The sequence below is a fragment of the Phocoena sinus genome, chromosome 3 (genome assembly GCF_008692025.1).
Source record: "Phocoena sinus isolate mPhoSin1 chromosome 3, mPhoSin1.pri, whole genome shotgun sequence".
NCBI lineage: Eukaryota > Metazoa > Chordata > Mammalia > Artiodactyla > Phocoenidae > Phocoena > Phocoena sinus.
The window spans coordinates 120,574,895-120,592,644 of NC_045765.1; positions in this window are offsets into that span (position 1 = coordinate 120,574,895).

A 17,750-nucleotide genomic window follows, 5' to 3' on the forward strand; every position below is an offset into this window, starting at 1 on the left:
TTCTTTATATATTTTGGATCCAAGACTGAACATTTCTGAGACAGCCTGACCGAGGTGGAGGACCTTGGATGGAGTCTCCAGCTGGTGCTGCTGGGAAGCTCTGTCCAGAATGGGGTCCAGCCTCTGCCTTTCTGTGAGCTCAGGAGGATGTAACTCAGCAGCACTATTGAAAAGACAGCTCCATCTGGGCAGTAGAAATGTGCCCAAGGAGAGAAGGAGCGTCCCTGCTACATGGCACTTGGAGGCTGTGGCCGAGGTCTCTCCTATGGTGGACGGGATCTCCTTCCTCCTATCCCCTGTCCCCAAGGCCACTGAGGGGGCACTGTCCTGCCTCAGCACCACAGGGCCAGGACGTGGAGGGAGAGCTCATGGACGGCTATTTTGCTTAGTGGAAGCATCTCAAAGTGTGGGGCTAAGGGCTCTGGACGTCTAGAGCAGGTCCTCCAGCTGCCACGTGCCTGTGAACCCCCTGGGGGCCTTGTTAGAATGCAGCTTCTGCTTCAGGAGGCCTGGGCTCAGGCCCGACATTCTGCACGTTTAATAAGCTCCCGGGTGATGCTCCAGCTGCTGGTCTGGGACTACAGTTAGGGCAGTGAGGGTGTAGATCAGAGAGTCTCCGAGTGTGGTCCACGCATCAGCAGCAACAGCACCCCTGGGAACAGGCTGGAAATGCAGATTCTTGGGCTCAACCCAGATGCACTACAACAGAAACTCCAGAGGTGGGCCTAGCAGACAGTTTTTTAACAAGCCTGCCAGGTTATCCTGATGCCGCAAGCATTGGAGGACCACCTGGTACCCCTACCCACCATGTCTGAGAGGGCTCCACTGGGGGAGTGTTTGGTTCTTTTGAGTCCCTATATTTCCATGCTAGACGAAGTATTTACAGATTGAGTGGTTTCAAAATAAAAAAAGAAAGAGAGGAAGGAAGGGAGTGGAAGGGAGAGGAGGAGAGGGGAGGGGAGGGATGGAGGGAGGGAGGGAGGGAAGGAAGCAAGGAAGAATAATAGAGGAAAAGAATCTCCTCCATTCTCCTGCCTGTTTCGGCCTATTTTCATGGCTCTCCACCGTACCCTTTCCTGGTTTATGGATTAGAGAACAGAAGGAACTTGAGCCCTGATAGAACTTGCCCCACTTGCGCCCTCACTTGCAGGCCTCTGTGGAATACTCTCCACCCTCCTCCAGTCCTCCTGTTCAGACCCTTGCCCAGCATCTTTAGATGCTTCAGGTCTTGGCCTGCATGTCACTGACCCCCCTAGACTGTAACCACCTGCTTATTTATGTCTCTCCTACTCTCTGCTGGCCACATTGGTCAGGGCCAACAGGGGGACAGGGCCTGTCTTGCCCTGCAGTGCTCTGCATAGCACCCAGCACCAGTTAATGTTTGTTGAATGAATAACTGAGAAATAGCCAAGGGAGGACATAGCCCTGGGAAGGGAAGAAAAGGGGCATTGGGCTCAAGCTGGACAGTCCACCCCCTACACTCTGCAGGTGAGAATGCTTACAGAGGCAATACTGTCGCTCTCGTCCCTCCCTCGCCCATTCCAACTGCCTCCCAGGATAAAAGAATCTAGAAATCCTGACGACAGGCACCAGCCCTCTGGCAAATTATGCCAAAGCCAGGCCTCTTTGCTTTTGCTGACTTGTGCCCACGCTGAAGGTAGGCAATATCCTGGGCTCGCCAGGCATGGACGCACTCAGGGGACACCAAGTCACCGGGACCTGAAACAGACAGCCCTGTCCTCCGGGGAAGAGCGGCTGCCCTTGCCCCTCACCTACAGGGGCTGCTCACACACGTTTGTCTCCCATCCTGTAAACCCCTCCTCGGCCTGCGAACGCAGACCTCTTCATACACTATCCACATTATGACTTGTTTTGCACGTTTCTAGAGCAGAGAACAGGTTATATAACTCAAAAATCCTCCACACAATAAACTAACAAACATTGACCAGGTAGGCACACACAGAGTCCCCAGAAACGTGCTGACTATAAAGCATAAGAAATGATCCAGGGACGCATCTCAGTGCTTGTATTCACTCCGGCACGAGGCTGTTTCTTGCCTCAACTTCTGCGTGATTCACCTGTCACCTAATTCTGATGCCCACCCAAGGCGTTAAATAGAGTTTAGACCTTTTAACTTAAAAACCTCTGCCACCTCATTCATTATACGCAGAACCCAGACGCAGAGTGGGGCTTACTAAATATTTGTCACGACCGGTGCCGGTTTCCGTCTGAATACCTGCGGGGTTGCGGGGATGATGAGGTCCCGCTGGGTCCGTAGGAGGTGGTGCCCTTGGCCTTCCTCCTGGGTTTCCCCACCCCACGTGACTCCTGGCCTCTCCCGGGGTGAGAAAAGCTGAAGGCGGGTCTCACTCCGCAGCGTGGGCTCTTTAGCCATTACGGTCTGCTGCGCTTCACGCTGGACAATGACATGTTTGAACTGACTGCCTGGGCATGTGTGGAAGAGAATAAAGAGAGGAAGGTGTAGCCTCCACCCTCTCCCTGCTGCGCAGAACTCTGACGGCTGCCCTGGGCGGGGCGACTGCCGACGTGGCGAGGCCTCCTGCGCTTCTTCCGAACCTATCAAAATCTCAGCCATTTCAGCTCATCTGTTTATGAAATGGACCTCTTTCACTTAAAAGAAACAAACCTGGCCTGACTTAGAGGCATGAATCATTTTCTTTCCAAAGAGTTCAAAGGAGATGGGCATTAACCTTTACTGAGTGATCACGATGAGAGTCTGGGGTTGTGACGGACACTTTTGTGCCTTTTTACCTCCTTTGACCTTCACAATAACCCTACGACGTGGACAAGTGTGAGGCGGAAGATGGCACTCAAGTTAGGTAACTAGCTCGTTCAAGGGCCCACAGGGAGGGAGGCCTGGGTACGCCCCTGTCCAGTCCCTCAAGGCACCAGACTTTGGGACCTTGAAATAGGAACCTTCTAAAGATATGTGTGTGTGTGTGTATACATACAAATATGTACACACACATATAGGATGTGTACACATAAACAGATATACATATACACATATCTACATATATAAACACACGTAGATACATATCTACATATATATAGACATATGGACAGTCATCCCTCCATATCCTGTAGGCTCCACATCCACCAACCTCGATGGAAAATATTCAGGGGAGGAGGAGGAATTCCAGAAAATTCCAAAAATAGAACTTGAGGGAGACTACACAGTTTTTCATTGTATTTATAACTATTTACATAGCATTTACATTATATTAGATATTATGAGTAATCCAGGGATGACTTAAAGTATATAGGAGAGGGCTTCCCTGGTGGTGCAGGGGTTAAGAATCCGCCTGCCAGTGCAGGGGACACGGGTTTGAGCCCTGGTCTGGGAAGATCCCACATGCCGTGGAGCAACTAAGCCCGTGCACCATAACTACTGAGCCTGCACTCTAGAGCTCGTGAGCCACAACTACTGAGCCCGCATGCCACAACTACTGAAACCCACACGCCTAGAGCCCGTGCTCTGCAACAAGAGAAGCCACCGCGATGAGAAGCTCGTGCACCACAACGGAAGAGTAGCCCCTGCTCGCCACAACTAGAGAAAGCCTGCGCAAGCAGTGAAGACCCAACGCAGCCAAAAATAAATAAATAAATAAATACATTTATAAATAAATAAATAATAAAGTGTACAGGAGAATGTGCGTAGTTCATATGCAAATACTACACCATTTTATGTAAGGGACTTGAGCATCCTTGGCTTTTGGTATCTGTGGGGGTCCTTGAACCTATCCCCTGTGGACAGCAAGGAAGAACTATATATTTCTTTATCTATGGTCAAAATAAGTGATTTATTATGTGTTCTAAACATTGCAATTGATCTTATAATGGAATTGTCTATCATTTTGTAATATTTCCTTTGAAATTGTTTTGAGTTGGTCCTGTACAAGCACAAAGGATGGGGTCACCCACATCCACTCTCCTCAATCATTTTTCACATTATCCACACACAGAAAATGATAACATTTATATGGCATGCTGAGGTAATCTAGGGAAGATTTGGGCATATCTCTTTGGAACTTGGGTAAAAACATTACATTTTCTTTGTTTTATATTTAATCATGATAAAAATAAAAGATATTAGGGAAGATATTGAATATTGAACTAGAATAAACCTTCCCCAAAAATCTTTTCACATTTTTTAATGAGAACCTTGAGCTTGCTTCCATGAAGATAATAAGAATAACTTTCTTATATCACATTTTAAGGCTGAAATGGCTACACACAATTTCTGATCAAGAGTTTTCAATGGTGACCCTTGAAATCTGTGAGAGTCACATCAATGAGAAATTTTGTTCACATACATATAATACAAATTTTAAAACCATTTTTATAACATTGAAAATTTCACGACAGTGAAAATTGTACTTTAAAAATCCAACCAGGGACTTCCCTGGTGGTGCAGTGGTTAAGAATCTGCCTGCCAATGCAGGGGACATAGGTTTTATCCCTGGTCCAGGAAGATCCCACATGCTGCAGAGCAACTTAGCCCGTGCACCGCAACTACTGAGCCTGTGCTCTAGAGCACGTGAGCCACAACTACTGAGCCCGTGCACCACAACCACTGAAGCTCGCACGAGAAGCCACTGCAATGAGAAGCCCACGCACCGCAATTAAGAGTAGCCCCTGCTCGCCACAACTAGAGAAATCCCATGTGCAGCAACAAAGACCCAACACAGCCAAAAATAAATAAATAAATTTATTTTTTAAAAAAATCCAACCACTCTTCTTTCTTTTCACTGGCAATGTAATATTGAAATGTATTTAATGATGGGAACAGATTTTTGATCCAATGAACTTTTTTACATCAAGCATTTCAAAATAACAATAACACTCTAACTTTGAAGTCACAAATGTCATCCTTCAGGCCCAGTCACCTGCAAAACAGACAAGGGAGCCATCATCTGTATGGAAGGCTGAATAACAGTCCCTCAAAGATACCTATATTGTGATCCCTGGAACCTCTGAATGTGTTACTTCACATGACAAAGGGGACTTTGCAAGTGGTTAAATTAAGAGTCTCGAGATGGGAGGATGCTCCTGATTACCCACATGGACTCAATGTAATTCGAAGGGTCCTTATAAGAAAAAGTAGGAAGCAGCAGAGTCAGAGTCAGAGAAGATGGAACAACAGAAACGAAAGACAGAGTCAGGGAGAGATTGGAAGACGCCATGCTGTTGGCTTTGAAGATGAAGGGAGGGGTCACAAGCTGAGGAATGCCAAGTGGCTTCTAGAAGCTAGAAAAGGTTAGGGAACAGATTCTCCCCTAGAGCCTCCAGAAGGAATGCAACCCTGCCAACATCTTGACTTTTGTTCCAGTGAATCCCGTCTCAGACTTCTGGCTTCTAGAACTGCAACATAATAAACCTGTATTGTTTTAAGCCACTGAGTTTGTGGTCATGTGTTACAATATTAATGGAAAACTAACACACATACTTAGACTGAGGCAGAGCCAGGACCTGGAGCTAGGCCCACAAGGAGCCCTATCCAGCCTCTGCACCTCCCCCACTTCCAACCACCTACTTTTAGGGCACCAAACATACGGATTCTCCAACAGCTCCATGGGCAGGTACTTATCCACAGTGGGTAGCAGAGTGTACTCTGCAGCTGGCTGCTGAAGTAGGTCTCTGGGGAGTAGAGCTCCCTGACCTCACTCGGCACAGCCACCGAGAGCCATGAGTGCTGGGTGTTGCTCAGCAGGGTTGTCACCCAAGGGGACCACAGAGCAGCCCTGAGACCCTGCTCCTGAGGCTGCTCAGGAGCTCCTCCCACCATGTCCCCTGCCCTGCCACCTGAAGGCTGAGAGTAACTATGTCTTGTAGCAACACAAGTACCCATTTGTGATATCTCAGCATACTGATGACAAACTATTGGGAAGCTCTGAGTTCTGTGGCCATTGTTACCAAGTTTGGTACAGAGCAACACACCATCTGCATTTACACAATGAATCTTGCCCTGTACAGAAGTACTCAATAGAAATAGATCAGTGCCTTATACTTCCACTTAAGGGTACTGTTTATTTCAATGACAGGAACGGATTTATACTTTAGTTATGTGAGGATCCCTGAGTTAACTGGGGTAATATTTCCCTTTAATTCCAGTGATGTTTTGGTGCCAATTATAGATTTTTGTCTTGGCATGCCTTAATCTGGTTTTAATAAATCTCACTTCTTTCCTGCTAGTGTGTGTGTCTGTGTGTGTATGCACATGTGTGTTTTCTCTTGGGGTGGGATAACCAATGAAGACTTTCTGAAGTTTCCAAGGTCGGCCCATGCCCCAGTGCTGGCACTCAGCCAGCACACACTGACACAGCTGTGCCAGTTGTGCACATATGTAATGATCATTGGGGTTCCACTTTGACTGTTTGGTGCCTGTACTACCAGTGGTTAAATAGTATTAATATAACTCTTGTTGTTCCATCTACCTGAGTATTGGCCGTATGACAACATTGCGGAACCAATTTTTCAAGGGCTCTGACGTGAGCATTAAGAAAGGAGAGATGACCAAAGAAACTTTGCTGTAAATTTGAATATATCTGCAAGAATAGATCAAGTCATATTCATAATTATCCCCTAAAGAGGTGTTTAAAAACCGTTAGACCTGTTTCTCCTTCGAGAATTAGCCATTTCTATACCCCAAAGCCAGTCCTTTGTGGTCCTTTTCAAACTCTCAATCCTCTGCAAGGTATAGAATGGCTGCTTTTTATGCAGTTTTCTTTCTCAAAAGAAAAGGAAGGAAATAGGAAAGCCTGTAGAATAAGAGACTGTGGCCCCGCCTATCTCTTTTCTCAGATGCATCGTCCTTCTCACAGCATTTTTGCCTGAAGATTTCCAAAGCCCTTTTGAACAATCTGTACAGGGCTCAGAGGTCAAAACACCTCACAGCCACCACCCTCCCTTTTTTCCTTCAGTGCTGGAGTCAGTCTGGTACTATGAGTCTAAGTGTATCATAATGTCCATTCTACTTGTTGCTAAATATACATGGTAATTTTTTTTAAGAAAACATAATCTGGGATGATGTTTCCTATCATTTTTTAAATGTGGGCCTGAAACACTAGCACACACAAACAATTTTATTTTTTCTTGGTTCCTCTGCCTTAAACTGAGCAACTAGTACTAGGCTGATGGTAATAACTGATCAGTGGTCTGAAGAGAAAGGCAGCTTGCCCAGGCAATTTATCTAAGCAAGTCACAGGCTGAGTCCTATAGAAATCCAACCCATTATGTTACAGGTACAGCACATGTATTTTTCACTGAAATAAAATTTTATTACAAATGAAGCATTGACACTATTCCAATTTATAGGCTATGTTACACAATTCTGAAGGACCATTTAAAATAAATACAAACTAGTTCATGAGCAGGAAATCTACAAAAAAGAAGATATATGTATATGTATAGCTGATTCACTTTACAGTATAAACTAACACAATATTGTTAAAGCAACTAACTCCAATTTTTTAAAAAATGAAAAATTAATTAATTAATCATTAATTAATTAAAATATATACAAACTACTTTAAATAGATGCAAACACAGTTTGTATTAAAAATAAATGATGGGGCTTCCCTGGTGGCGCAGTGGTTGGGAGTCCGCCTGCCGATGCAGGGGACACGGGTTCGTGCCCCGGTCTGGGAGGATCCCACATGCCGCGGAGCGGCTGGGCCCGTGAGCCATGGCCGCTGGGCCTGCGCGTCCGGAGCCTGTCCTCCGCAACGGGAGAGGCCACAACAGTGAGAGGCCCGCGTAACGCATAAAAAAAAAAAAAAAAAAAAAAAAAATAAATGATGGAGGGACTTCCCTGATGGTGCAGTGGTTAAGAATCCGCCTGCCAATGCAGGGGACACAGGTTCCAACCCTGATCCGGGAAGATCCCACATGCCTCAGAGCAACTAAGCCCATGCACCACAACTACTGAGCCTGTGCTCTACAGCCCGTGAGCCACAACTACTGAGCCCATACACCATAACTATTGAAGCCCGTGCACCTAGAGCCTGTTCTCCACAACAAGAGAAGCCACCACAACGAAAAGCCCACATACCACAAAGAAGAGCAGCCCCCACTTGCCGCAACCAGAAAAAGCCCACATGCAGCAAAGAAGACACAACACAGCCAAAAACATAAATAAATAAATAAATGATGGAGTGGTCCATCATGGCAAGAAGAAGCATTTCATCACTGATACTGTTTAGAATACTGGTATAAGTGCTAATAAAGAGCAAACTGGCTTTTAGCCAGTTTTATTATTGGTCTTAAACTCCTCTTTTGTTTGTCTCTGGGGCAGACCGCTTCCCACCCTTGGTATGTCACAGTCTTTGTAACCGACTCAAGTCCTTTTTAGGTTAAAGCAAGTACAAATGAGTGAATACTAATATACCTAGGAACTAAATATACCTAGAAAATATATTTAGAAATTTCAGAATACCATTGCCTACAGGAAATCTTGTTAAAACCATTCTAATAAATCTACAACTGTTATCAGTCATGGCTTAATCATCCTTCCATTTCCCTATTTTGCTTTAAGAAGGTGTAGTTAACTCACCTCTCAATCAAGGTCCAACAGCCACCCTTTACTAGACTTTTGGCAGAGCCCACTGCAGCCTTTCCAATGCAGGCTTCAACTAAACTTATCTTACACTTTGGAAGATTGCCCCAGCCCAGCCCCCAGCAGATTCTGTGAGTATAAACTCCTGTGTAATGGCTTTTAACCCAAACAAAGATAGTAAGAACTTCTTATTAAATGTTTAGCCTTTATCAAAGCTTGCAAATTCAAAGGTATAGGGCCAGGCAAGTAAGACAAATAAGTAAAACTATCAGGGACTTTTGGGACCATGTAAACTGGAGACCTGGAAGGGATGTGCATTCAAAGAAGTTCTGCACTATGCAGATGACAAGGATACTGTGGTGGTGGTGATGGTGTGTTGGAGTTTCTTTTTGGAAAATTTATTTACTTTTCTTTAAGATCTGTTTTAGGTAATTTTAATAATATTTCCATAGATGCTAGAAAAAAGATACATAGATACAGATTAGATTTAGATATAGATATCAAAGTAACCCTCATTACTGACATTGTTCAGATTCTCTTTCTACTTCTAACATTATATGCTTTGTATACTTTGAAGCAATGTTATTTGGTTCATAAGGATTCATTATGGCTATATAGTTTTCAAAATAATTTATTTTATCAAAATAAAAGATCCCATAATCTTATTTAATTTGTTTCTTAAATTCTACCTTATCATATCTACATTATCCATTGTTTTGTTTTTCATTATCTAACATACCTACACTTATCCTTTTACATATAAACATTGCTTCACTTTGTTTTAGGTCTACTGCTTTTCAACAGCATAAAATTGGATGCCGTTTTTTGACTCAATATGAGCTTTACTTCTTTTAATAAGAATATTTTATCCATTTTTACATTTTTTAGTTCAACTGATCTGGTTGTTCTTATTTTTATCACAGTATTCCATGATTTCTTAAGGCTAATTTAGTTTTATGTCTTTTACTATGTGTATTCTTTTTGTTTGTTTCCTTTATGTTTGCTCAGGTGATTTTGATTTATTTTCTCCAGGGTTCTGGAATTCGTTTGCCTTTTATTGCACTAAATAATACCTCTGTATATAATACTTCAGCCTATATTTCCCGGTCAGAACCAAGAGAATATTGTAGCTTTTAAGTTGTCCCTATTTGAGATAAGAAATTAAGCACATTCCTTCTTCTCTTCTGTCCACTCTCAGGTTTTTTTTCATATAATCTGGACTTTAAAATCCAGGTTATTGTTAATTTCATATTACATATTCTCTTTAAAGAGGATCATGGGACATTTGCACTCAGCTTTTTTTCACATCAATTCTGCTTTTGCTGCCTTCAGTGTAATTGTTAATTCCACATTTTCATTCATTCTGTGAGCAATCCTCTCTCAATTGATCTAACTCCCTTTTTATCTTATTTAACTGCCTTTTCAGTTCAGCTCTTTTTTACTTCTGACTTTCTCTCCTGATAGAGGTCAAGTCTTCCTGAATATCAAAAAGTCTTGTGAGGGGCTTCCCTGGTGGCGTGGTGGTTGAGAGTCCGCCTGCCGATGCAGGGGACACGGGTTCGTGCCCCAGTCTGGGAAGATCCCACATGCCGCGGAGCGGCTGGGCCCGTGAGCCATGGCCGCTGAGCCTGCGCGTCCGGAGCCTGTGCTCCGCAACGGGAGAGGCCACAACAGTGAGAGGTCCGCATACCGAAAAAAAAAAAAAAAAAAAAAAAAAAAGTCTTGTGAAATTTTCTTTTCAGTTCTGTGGGAGATGATATTTAAAGGTATGTTTTTCCTCTGAGTTACCCAGATCCTTTCCTTCCCTTTGCTCTGCACAATTTTTTCACATGCCTCATGTTATTGTTTTCTCCTCCTTGAATGAAACATCCATCTAGCCTCAGAGTTTGTCAACAGAGAATGTGATATGCAGTCCTCCAGGGTAATTAATTCTCAGTTTTGTCTGGGTTTTCATAAAATGATCTTTGATTTGATGCAAAGGTATCTACTTCATACCTCTTCTTTCTTGTTCTCTCACCCTTGAGCCAATGGAGTACATGAGAGACTGGAATTCTCAGCATGCACTGCTCCTGTACTAGTGCTTTATTCATGAGATATATCTCCCAAAATATATAGTGCTACTGTATGCATGTGTGTGCACGTGCACACACACTCACACACACACGCACAAACACACCCCTCTCATGCTCAGTTGACTCCTGAGATTTTAAGTCTCTGCCTAGATGTAGAAAATTGGGAGGAACCTTGCAGAAGCCTCTTATATAGCCTCATCCACCAGAGGGCAGAGAGAAGAAGCAAGAAGAACTACAATCCTGCAGCCTGTGGAACAGAAACCACATTCAAAGAAATATAGACAAGATGAAAAGGCAGAGGGCTATGTACCAGATGAAGGAACAAGATAAAACCCCAGAGAAACAACTAAATGAAGTGGAGATAGGCAACCTTCCAGAAAAAGAATTCAGAATAATGATAGTGAAGATGATCCAGGACCTCGGAAAGAATGGAGGCAAAGATCGAGAAGATGCAAGAAATGTTTAACAAAGACCGAGAAGAATTAAAGAACAACCACCTAGAAGAATTAAAGAACAAACAGAGGTGAACAATACAATAACTGAACTGAAAAATAAACTAGAAGGAATCAATAGCAGAATAACTGAGGCAGAACGGATAAGTGACCTGGAAGACAGAATGGTGGAATTCACTACTGCGGAACAGATTAAAGAAAAAAGAATGAAAAGAAATGGAGACAGCCTAAGAGACCTCTGGGACAACATTAAATGGAACATCATTCACATTATAGGGGTCCCAGAAGGAGAAGAGAGAGAGAAAGGACCCGAGAAAAATTTTGAAGAGATTATAGTCAAAAACTTCCCTAACATGGGAAATAGCCACCCAAGTCCAGGAAGCACAGAGAGTCCCAGGCAGGATAAACCCAAGGAGAAACATGCCGAAACACATAGTAATCAAACTGGCAAAAATTAAAGACAAAGAAAAATTATTGAAAGCAACAAGGGAAAAACAAAAAATAACACAAAAGGGAACTCCCATAAGGGTAACAGCTGATTTTTTGGCAGAAACTCTACAAGCCAGAAGGGAGTGGCATGACATACTTAAAGTTATGAGAGGGAAGATCCTACAAGCAAGGTTACCCTACTCGGCAAGGATCTCATTCAGATTTGACGGGGAAATCAAAAGCTTTACAGACAAGCAAAAGCTAAGAGAATTCAGCACCACCAAACCAGCTATACAACAAATGCTAAAGGAACTACTCTAAGTGGGAAACACAAGAGAAGAAAAGAACCTAAAAAAACAAACCTATAACAATTAAGAAAATGGTAATAGGAAAATACATATTGATAATTACCTTAAACATAAATGGATTAAATGCTCCAACCAAAACACACAGGCTCGTGGCTTCCCTGGTGGCACAGTGGTTGAGAGTCCGCCTGCCAATGCAGGGGACATGGGTTCGTGCCCCGGTCTGGGAGGATCCCACATGCCGTGGAGCGGCTGGGCCCGTGAGCCATGGCCGCTGAGCCTGCACGTCCGGAGCCTGTGCTCTGCAACGGGAGAGGCCACAACGGTGAGAGGCCCGCGTACCGCAAAAGAAAAAAAAGAAAAACACAGGTTCGCTGAATGGATACAAAAACAAGACCCACATATACGCTCTCTACAAGAGACCCACTTCAGACCTAGGGACACATACAGACTGAAAGTGAGAGGATGGAAAAAGATATTCCATGCAAATGGAAATCAAAAGAAAGCTGGAGTAGCAATACTCATATCAGATAAAATAGACTTTCAAATAAAGAATGTTACAAGAGACAAGGAAGGACACTACATAATGATCAAGGGATCAATCCAAGAAGGAGATATAACAATTATAAATATATATGCACCCAACATAGGAGCACCTCAATACATAAGGCAACTGCTAACAGCTATAAAAGAGGAAATCGACAGTAACACAATAATAGTGGGGGACTTAAACACCTCACTTACACCGATGGACAGATCATCCAAAAAGGAAATTAATAAGGAAACACAAGCTTTAAATGACACAATAGACCAGATAGATTTAATTGATATTTATAGGACATTCCATCCAAAAACAGCAGATTACACTGTCTTCTCAAGTGCACATGGAACATTCTCCAGGATACACCACAACTTGGGTCACAAATCAAGCTCCAGTAAATTTCAGAAAATTGAAATCATATCAAGCATCTTTTCTGACCACAACGCTATGAGATTAGAAATCAATTACAGGGAAAAAAACGTAAAAAACACAAACACATGGTGGAGGCTAAACAATATATTACTAAATAACCAAGAAATCACTGAAGAAATCAAAGAGGAAAACAAAAAATACCTAGAAACAAATGACAATGAAAACATAATGACCCAAAACCTATGGGATGCAGCAAAAGCAGTTCTAAGAGGGAAGTTTATAGCAATACAAGCCTACCTCAGGAAACATGAAAAATCTCAAATAATCTAACCTGACACCTAAAGGCACTAGAGAAAGAAGAACAAACAAAACCCAAAGTTAGTAGAAGGAAAGAAATCATAAAGATCAGAAGTAAATGAAATAGAAACAAAGAAAACAATAGCAAAGATCAATAAAACTTAAAGCTGGTTCTTTGAGAAGATAAACAAAATTAATAAACCATTAGCCAGACTCATGAAGAAAATGAGGGAGAGGATTCATCAATAAAATTAGAAATGAAAAAGGAGAAGTTACAACAGACACCGCAGAAATACAAAGCATCCTAAGAGACTACTACAAGCAACTCTGTCCCATAAAATAGACAACCTGAAGGAATGGACAAATTCTTAGAAAGGTATAACCCTCCAAGACTGAACCAGGAAGAAAGAGAAAATATGATCAGACCAATCGTAAGTAATGAAATTGAAACTGTGGTTAAAATTCTTCCAACAAACAAAAGTCCAGGACCAAATGGCTTCACAGGTGAATTCTATCAAACATTTAGAGAAGAGCTAACATCCATCCTTCTCAAACTCTTCCAAAAAATTGCAGAGGAAAGAACACTCCCAAACTCATTCTATGAGGTCACCATCACCCTGATAACAAAACCAGACAAAGATAATACAAAAAAAGAAAATTACAGACCAATATCACTCACGTATATAGATGCAAAATCCTCAACAAAATACTAGCAAACAGAATCCAACAACACTTTAAAAGGATCATGCACAATGATCAACTGGGATTTATCCCAGGGATGCAAGGATTCTACAATATAGGCAAATCAATCAATGTGATACACCATATCAACAAATTGAAGAATAAAAACCATATGATCATCTCAATAGACTCAGAAAAAGTTTTTGACAAAATTCAACACCCATTTATGATAAAAACTCTCCAGAAAGTGGGCATAGAGGGAACCTAATAAACATAATAAAGGCCATATGTGACACACCTATAGCAAACATCATTCTCAATGGTGAAAAACTGAAAGCATTTCCTCTAAGATCAGGAACAAGACAAGGGTGTCCACTCTCGCCACTATTATTCAACAGAGTTTTGGAAGTCCTAGCCATGACAATCAGAGAAGAAAAAGAAATAAAAGGAATACAAATTGGAAAAGAAGAAGTAAAACTGTCACTGCAGATGACATGATACTATACATAGAGAATCCTAAAGAGGCCACCAGAAAACTACTAGTGCTAATCAATGAATGTGGTAAAGTTGCAGGATACAAAATTAATGCACAGAAATCTCCTGCATTCCTATACACTAATGATGAAAAATCTGAAAGAGAAATTAAGGAAACACTCCCGTTTACCACTGCAACAAAAAGAATAAAATACCTAGGAATAAACCTATCTAAGGAGACAAAAGACCTGTATGCAGAAAACTATAAGACACTGATGAAAGAAATTAAAGATGATACAAATAGATGGAGAGACATACCATGTTCTTGGATTGGAAGAATCAATATTGTGAAAATGACTATACCACCCAAAGCAATCTACAGATTTAATGCAATCTCTATCTAATTACCAATGGCATTTTTTACAGAACTAGAACAAAAAATCTTAAAATTTGTATGGAGACAAAAAAAAGACCCCGAATAGCCAAAGGAATCTTGAGGGAAAAAACAGAGCTGGAGGAATCAGACTCCCTGACTTCAGGCTATACTACAAAGCTACAGTAATCAAGACAGTATGGTACTGGCACAAAAACAGAAATATAGATCAATGGAACAGGATAGAAAGCCCAGAGGTAAACCCATGTACCTATGGTCAACTAATCTATGACAAAGGAGGCAAGAATATACAATGGAGAAAAGACAGTCTGTTCAATAAGTGGTGCTTGGAAAACTGGACAGCTACGTGTAAAAGAATGAAATTAAAACACTCCCTAACACCATACACAAAAATAAACTCAAAATGGATTAGAGACCTAAATGTAAGACTGGACACTATAAAACTCTTAGAGGAAAACATAGGAAGAACACTCTTTGACATAAATCACAGCAAGATCATTTTTGATCCACCTCCTAGAGTAATGGAAATAAAAAGAAAAATAAACAAATGGGTCCTAATGAAGCTTAAAAGCTTTTGCACAGCAAAGGAAACTACAAACAAGACGAAAAGACAACCCTCAGAATGGGAGAAAATATTTGCAAACAAATCAATGGACAAAGGATTAATCTCCAAAATATATAAACAGCTCATGCAGCTCAATATTAAAAAAACAAACAACCCAATCAAAAAATGGGCAGATGACCTAAATAGCCATTTCTCCAAAGAAGACAGATGGTCAAGAAGCACATGAAAAGCTTCTCAACATCACTAATTATTAGAGAAATGCAAATCAAAACTACAATGAGGTATCACCTCACACCAGTTAGAATGGGCATCATCAGAAAATCTACAAACAACAAATGCTGTAGAGGGTGTGGAGAAAATGGAACCCTCTTGCTCTGTTGGTGGGAATGTAACTGATACAGCCACTATGGGGGACAGTATGGGGTTTCCTTAAAAAACTAAAAATAGAATTACCATATGACCCAGCAATCCCACTACTGGGCATATACCCAGAGAAAACCATAATTCAAAAAGACACATGCACCCCAATGTTCATTGCAGAACTATTTACAATAGCCAGGTCATGGAAGCAACCTAAATGCCCATTGACAGACAAATGGATAAAGAAGAAGTGGTACATGTATACAATGGAATGTTACTCAGCCATAAAAAGGAACCAAATTGGGTCATTTGTAGAGATGTGGATGGATCTAGAGACTGTCATACAGAGTGAATTAATCAGAAAGAGAAAAACAAATATCATACATTAATGCATATATGTGGAACCAGAAAAATGGTACAGATGAACTGGTTTGCAGGGCAGAAATAGAGAGACAGATGTAGAGAACAAACGTATGGACACCAAGGGGGGAATATGGTGGGGGTGGGGGTGTGTGTGATGAATTGGGAGATTGGGATTGATATATATACACTAATAAGTATATAATTGATAAATAATAAGAACCTGCTGTATAAAAAAATAAATAAAATAAAATTCAAAACTTCAAAAAAGAAAATTGGTAAGGGAGGCACCTGTGAAAAAGTACATACTCCTCTGGCCTCAAAGAGGGGGACCCAAAAAGTGTAACTGATCATTTTCAAATTATATAGGACTTAAGTTCTTATATTGAGAGGACAGGTGGTGGTAAGATATGCAATATTGCTGGACTTTTTTTTCAGGCAGTCTGCTTTGGAAACAAATCTAAAGCTTGAGTAGTTTTCCTAGTCCAACTCCATCTGCCTCATAATTGTCAGTCCCTCCCAGATTCTGTCATTGGGTCATCTAGTTTGGGGTGGCAATATGAATGGTCATCTCGTGCTGGATCTTTGTGGATATTTTAGTAAGAAATAAACCAGAATTCTCTTTAACTATTCATACACCTCGCCCCAACCTCTGTGCCTGAAAGGTTGTAGGGCTGTCTTCCTTTCAATACCAAGATCCAAGGCTTTTCACACACACACTCACACATGCACGCACATGCACACACACATCATGGCTACCAGTACCAGGCTATTTAAGATTCCCTTCCATCTAATTTTGATGTCAATGATGCAAAAAATCTCTGGAAATCAATCAAAGAAGCTCCTGTCAAAAAAAAAAAAAAAAAAAACAACTCTGGAAGTCACTCAAAGACGTATCTGCCATCCAGTGCTTAAATTTACTCCTATTTCACAGCCGTCATCCGTATGTTGGGAAGTTCACAGGGTGATGCCTAACTTTTGAACTCAGTCTATAGGCCAAGGAAATAAAACTGCTGAAGCTTGTCTTCTATGTACCACTCTGCTCCTTCCCTCTGCACAGGAAATGGATGTTGGCAGATGTCTTTCCCACAGGCCAAGTCATGGTCTTGGTGTATTAAAAACTCATCCCTTCTTCCCCCTTGAGGATAGCAGGCTGCCATCAGATGCTGTGTGCTCCAGAACACGACGCCATATGATTGCCACCATAGCCAGAGGCAGCTTAGTAAATGTTGCTAAAACGCAGACAGTTGAAAGAGATGCCTCTGCTTGCTGCTGAGGGCTTCGTCTTGCCAAAAATCACTACCTCCCCTGGGAAGCCCAGAGAAAGATGGCAAATCCAGCGGGGGAGTACGGCATCTGCCCTATCGATATCCAAGGGAAAGGGTGATCTGAGGAACCATCAAAGTCAAACCCCACGTAAGCCATAGGCTGTAGAAATTCAAATTACCCTGAGGTCCATGAAGGCTCAGTGGGGGGAAGAGGAAAGTAACAGGAAAAATCCAGTTGAAAGCCCCAGAGCCAACCTAACCTCAGCATCCTCCCAGTAACTTACCTAAGGTCTCCTGAGCCCTTCACTCAGGGGTGTGTGGTCAGTGGCCTAGGCTCAGGGACAGCATCTCCTCTGCAGTTCTTCTCTGGGCCCACATTCCCCTGCCTTCCCCTCAAGCAGCAGGCAGTAACTCAGCCTGGCCCGGTGTTTCAGACAGCCTCTGTCACAGACTCGACTAATTTTGTCATCCTTTCTTCCCTCCTTCCTTCCACTCTCCCCTTCCTTCTTTTCCTTTATTTTATTTAATTTGGGGGATGGGGAAGGGAAAGAGATGTCAAGCTGTTTGGCCAACTGAGCAATCTGAGTTGTGGCAGATTTTTA